Consider the following 5,968-nt stretch of genomic DNA (forward strand, 5'->3'; position numbering starts at 1 on the left):
TTCCAGCCTCTTGAATTCCTTTAAAACTTATTACCAACAGTTTCAAAAACAGAGGGGAAAATGTCCTATGGCTAGGGGTGTAGCTCAGTTGGGAGAGTGCTGGCCTAGTATTCGTGAGGCCCCTGGGTTCAACACCACCACGGCAGAAAATGACCAAAAAATGCCCCAAGCCCAACATACTAACATAGGCATTTTACTGTGTTTAGAAAGAACTTTCAAAATATGACTGGCATTCTGCAATTACAGTGGACTGCCCCCACTCTATCGCTAGAGATGGTCAAGTAGTGATTGGACTACCACTTTTATGTGGGTGATACCAGGTGATGGAAGCGTCTGATAAAGACCTGAACCAGGTGACTTCTAGGATTACTGAGATTCTGATACTGGTGTGGGAAGATCTTAGTGGTAAAGTACTCGGGAAAATATTTCTGGAGCAGAGGTGGGGGGGTGGAGGAGGAGCGATTGGAAGCAGAGATAACTTGTTAAGATATACCTGCTCTGAGGGCTACAACTATTTTCACCACCATTCCTCCTCACCTGAATTTCAAAATTATAGTGTCAGAAGCAGCCTTACTGTTTGCCTAGTTTCCCACCCTTATATCTGATGCTGGATTCCCTTGTGCAACCTCTTTGTTACATAGTTATCTTGCCTCTGCTTGAATGCCTCCAGTGACGGGAAGATCTCGTCCTCTCAAGCATACTGGATCATCTCAAGCCATTATGAAGTTTCTCCTTCAGTTGAGTCAAAATCAGTTTTCCCATAGCACCCACCCTTTGCTCCTGATGATGCTCTCTTTCAAAGCAAAACAAGATGAATCCTTCTATATATTTGAAAACTGGATCCCAATCCACCACCTATGCATTCCCTCTCTAGATTAAACAGCTCTAGTGCTGGGGATTTAGCTTGGTGGTTCTGCCGCCTGCCTTGCAACTGCAAGGTCCGGAGTTCAATCCCAGGTATAAAAAAAAAAATAGATTAAACAGCTCCAGTAGTTTGTATATGATGATTTTTAACTCTTCCCACATTCCTGGTCTCTCTGTACTTGCTCTGGGTTGCTAATGTCCGTTTGCATCTGGTGTTCGAAGCTAAAGAAAATCTTCCATTGTGGCCTAATGAGAGGAACAGAAGGCAGAACCAGAATCTCCCTCACTTTAGACCTGAATGCATTAGATTTGGGGCAGCTGGTGTCAAAAGTAATAAGCTCACGGGCTGGGGATTTAGCTCAGTGGCACCGCACCTGTCTCGAAAGCACAAGGTCCTGAGATCGATCCCTGGTACCAAAAAAAAGAAAAGAAAAGAAAGAAAAAAAGTAATAAGCTCACAGTCACCTTAAACACCTGTGACCTAGTCACACAGATTGTCAGGACGGCCCATCTTTTCTACCTAGCGCTTAAGCATTTGGCTTTAACAAACTCACCTCTGAAAGTTTACATATCATTTTCTTTGTTCATTATAGCATCTTGGGATCTTTCTGAAGCCAGCTTCATGCCATTTATGTTCTCATTAAGTCATTAATTAAGTTATTGGATGGGCCAAGGACCACCCCCAGGCTGACAAAGATCCATTAGTCACCAGCTGTGAATACACCTTACTGTCCTGTCTTCACCCTGTATCGTTCCCTCCTAGCCACAAGGACACCTCACACCAGACATTCTTAAAATAAAACTGCATTCTGAAATCCTTTTTGGAAACAGCAGTGGGGAGCAGAAGGGAGCAGGAATGAAAAGGAGTCTGGCCTTTAGTTCTCCCTCCTCCCCAGTCCCTAAGATGAGCCCTCAAGGTTTCAGTCTCTAAGAAGGAATGTCCGGACCGCACCTCAGGTGTTGGAAGTTGAATGAACCTGCATTCAGATCTATCTCTGCCTCTTCATAGCTCTAGGTCCCTGGGCAAGTTGCTTAACTTGTTTGAGTCTGTTTATCTGTAAAATAGGGGTGATAACACCTACCTCACAGGATTATTGGGATTAAATGAAAAAGTATATGTGAATGTGCTTTGTAAACTGTAAGTGATATATAAATGTAAGATATTATTGTGATGGTTTATTGAACATTTGCTGTGCTCATCAGAAAACAGTATAAAAAGATAAATAAGCCAGGGCCCGGGATTTAGCTCAGTGGTTTCACTGCCTGCTGAGCAAGCACAAGGACCTGAGTTCGATCCCCGGTACCAAAAGAAAACAAAAAAAAAAGATAAATAAGCCAGGCATGGTGGCATAACCCCAGGACCCTGGGAGGCTGAGGTAGGAGGATCCCAAGTTCAATCCCAGCTTGGATAATTTAGCAACTTAGTGAGACCTTGCTTCAGAACTTTAAAAAAGGCTGGGGATGTAACTCAGTGCAAAGGCCGTGGGTACTCAATCCCCTGGATACCTGAGGACTCAATCCCCAGTACCAAAAAAAGTACAAAAAAAAAGAAAGAAAGAAGAAATGGTGCTTGGCTGTAATCCCAGCACTTGAGGGAGGCTGAGGCAGGAGAATCACTGTGAGTTTGAGGCCAGCCTGAGCTACACAGTGAGTTCAAGCCCAACCTGAACTACATAGTGAGACCCTGTCTCAAAAAAAAAAAAAAAAAAAAAGGTCTTTGGCCTCGGGGAGCTCAAAATTTTGTAGGGGAAATATGTTCACAAATAACCATAATATAACAGGGCAAACAATACATGTTGTTATGGTCATTCAGAAGAAGGGATGGCCCTCAGACTGGGGGACACCAAAAGAGCTTCATGGAGTCTGATCTGTGCCCCCAACATATGTGACAATTTTAACAAATAGAAATGGCTCAGGGAAGATGGCATTCCAGGTAGAGGATTCTAGGAATGGGAATTTATGAAGCATGTCTGAGGGCTGGCAGTAGCCACATCTCACTGGAAGAGGCAGTGAGGCTGGCTGGCCACATCACATCTTTAGACAAGGGTGTTTCCGGCATGCCTGTGATAGAGCAGTCAGCCCTTCCAAGGGTCACCCGAATTTGAACAGAATCTCCTAAGTCTCCTGTCTGGGATTATTACTATTATTATTATTTATTTTATTGTACTGGGGATCGAACTCAGGACCTTGCACTTTCGAGGCAGGCACTGTGCCTCTGAGCTAAATCCCCGGTCCGCCTGTCTGGGATTATTCAAATGATTGCCTTGAAGAAAAACAAATCTCCTTTGAGGATGGAAGTATCTAGAAAGACTCTGGGAAAACTATCTTTGTCTTTTTCTAAAGCTGAGAAATAGGTCTCTGGGAAAGTCAGGGTCTAAGGCCATATTTAAATCCTAGGAATCTGCAGCTGGAAGTGGCTCTGGATTAAGGATTTAAGAGTCTTAATTGAAGGAGTGTTATCCACCATATCTGAAAGGCTTATTCTTCAATTCCATGAAGGGACAGGGGAGGGGAGGAAAATGGTTCAAGGGCTCTCAAGGTCCATTTCCAGATGGGTTTCTTTGGGGCTACGGTTATGATTTGGCGCCACCTGGTGTCCGAGATAGAATATAGCAGACATCTTTCCCAGCTTCCTAAACTTGGAGCTTTGTACCGCCTCCCAGCACCCAGGGATGGGACTAACTTCCTTCCAGTAGGGTAGAGCCAGCTGTTGAGAGGCCTTCTGAGGTCTATGTAATGGAAAAGAAAAGGGAGAGAGGGAAAGTGCTGCTCCAGACCTCATGGCATTCTTTCCTCTGCTGTCAAGGTTCCTACTTTCCCCCAGAGTACTACAGCATTAGTTTTGCCATACTCCCACCGTCACATGCGTTCTTTTGCCATACCTTGAGTAACAAGTGATACAAGATCTTACTCTCTGATTTATTGATTTATTTAGCAGTGCTGAGGATGGAACCCAGGCCCCCGCACAAGCTTCAATATTTCATGGTTTCTTTTATACAAGAAACCCAAATTATAAGTAAAGAGCAAAATAAAAAATAATAGGAAGTAGGGCCAGGTGTGGTGGCACACATCTGTAATCCCAACAGTCAGGAGGCTGAGGCAAGATGATTGCGGTGAGTTTGAGGTCAGTCTGGGCTACATAGAAAGACCCTGTCTGAAAAACAAAACAAAACAAAATGATAGGAAGTAAGGTGATAGATCTTTCTCAAATGAGGAGATCAAGAAATAGAGGGAATCAGGCATGGTGGCATATGCCTGTAATCCCAGCACTTGGGAGGCTGATACAGGAAGATTACCTCAAGTCCAAGGCCAGCCTGGGCTACATAGTGAGTTCAAGGATAGCCTGAACTACACAGCGAGACCCTGTCTCAAAAAAAAAAAAAAAGATGAATAAATCTAAAACTGGAGAAGCTGGGCATGGTGGTGCACACTTGTGATTCCCTCAGAAGGCTGAGGCAGGCAGATCCTGAGTTCAAAATCAGCCTGGGCAACACACTGAGACCTTGTCTCAAAAAACAAAATAAAATAAAACAACAAAAACTGGAGTGGTCTGATGATGCCTCCTAATGGGATATTACTAGAGGGTACATTGAGGGGATGGCTTGAAAAGGTTAATCTCTCTCCCATACTGTATTCCTAGGCACTGTTGAAGTCTGAGTTGCTGTGTCCCACCCTCCCAGACACAGGCTTTTTAGCTCTTTGGAGTGTGTGTGAACCACAGGGCAGCTCTGCAGCTCTCAGGTTGGAGTACTAGTTGCAGGGGAGCACAAAAGTGACAGAAGAGTAAAAGAAAGCAATCATCAACTAGATTAGATTGCTTCAATTCTAGGATTACTACCTTTATATACCCCTCCTCTTCCCTGGTCCCTACATAAAGGGGTGCAGGGTAGAACCCTCCTAACTATACTGGCCAACTAGTGAACAAATTCCTGTTTATCCTTTAAGTAACAGAAAGTTAAAATTTTTCAAAAGTAACATTTGCAAGGAAACCAATGGGTAGGATAGTAACAAAAGAACAGGAAAACAAATGAGTTTATGAAGCTCACATTTCTTATCCTGAGTCAACCAAAGTTTAGATTTGTTTTGTTGTTGTTGTTTGTTTGTTTTCTGGTACCAGGAACTGAACTCAGGACCAGGCAGGCACAGTGCCACTGAGCTAAATCCCCCGCCCCAAACCAAAGTTTAGCCTTGAGGAACTTATATGATACAATGTGACTGGTATCTAACCAAGCCCTTTTTTCGCCAAGACAGCCTTTCCAAACTGATGAGAGGTCAGTCATTAGAGCAGGCTATCTAGAACCAAGCCTGGTATAGATCTTTGGAGATTCACAGTGCCTAGCAGAATTAGGTTCCCTCATGGTTCTCCAGGGCTGATATTATAGACAGCTAATTTAGATAGAAATATTATATGCAGTCAGACAGGGCTAGGCTCTGAAGAAGTCAGTGCAGAAGATAAGAAAACATTACAGCTGTGGCTGGAGGCCTCAAAATAAAGATAGGATGACTACACCTACATACCTCCCTGAGGGACAAACAATAATGATCGATTTTCTAACTGGGCATCAGTCACCTAGGGTGGGGGACCAAGACCTCTTGACCCATCCCTTCCAGGAAAGGTCCTTGTTCTTTCCATGTACACTTGCTACGTGACTTGCTTCCCCATTGGGTCAATTTTGCCTAAGCGACTATACTTGTAATCTTATTGGTTGATCATAGTTTTGTCCCAACTTATGCCCACCTCATGATTTTGCTCCATGAAACTTCTTTGAGAAGTGGGCTCATGGGCAACCTACTTTCCCAGTCCCCTCCTGTCCCTCTCAGACAGAAGCTGTCTATCCCTCAATAAATATTTTCTACTCTTAACCCCAGTTGTTCACAGAATTCATTGTTCGATTTTAGAGAACATGAATTTGGCGTAACAGACATCTAACAGGTTGGGAATTACATCTACTTCCCCTATATCATCTCTAGATCACTGAGATCCTAGTGGGTCCCTTGCATGCTGGCACATGCTGCCTCTTGTTGTACAAGGACCTGGACCCACCCCTCTAAGATGAAGAGCCCCTGAGAAAACGCATCCCATCACACAGTCACGATGACACAT

The sequence above is a fragment of the Heterocephalus glaber genome, unplaced genomic scaffold (assembly GCF_053883595.1).
Source record: "Heterocephalus glaber isolate CG9 unplaced genomic scaffold, H.glaber_assembly_v1.0 deba00001145, whole genome shotgun sequence".
Classification (NCBI taxonomy): Eukaryota; Metazoa; Chordata; class Mammalia; order Rodentia; family Bathyergidae; genus Heterocephalus; species Heterocephalus glaber.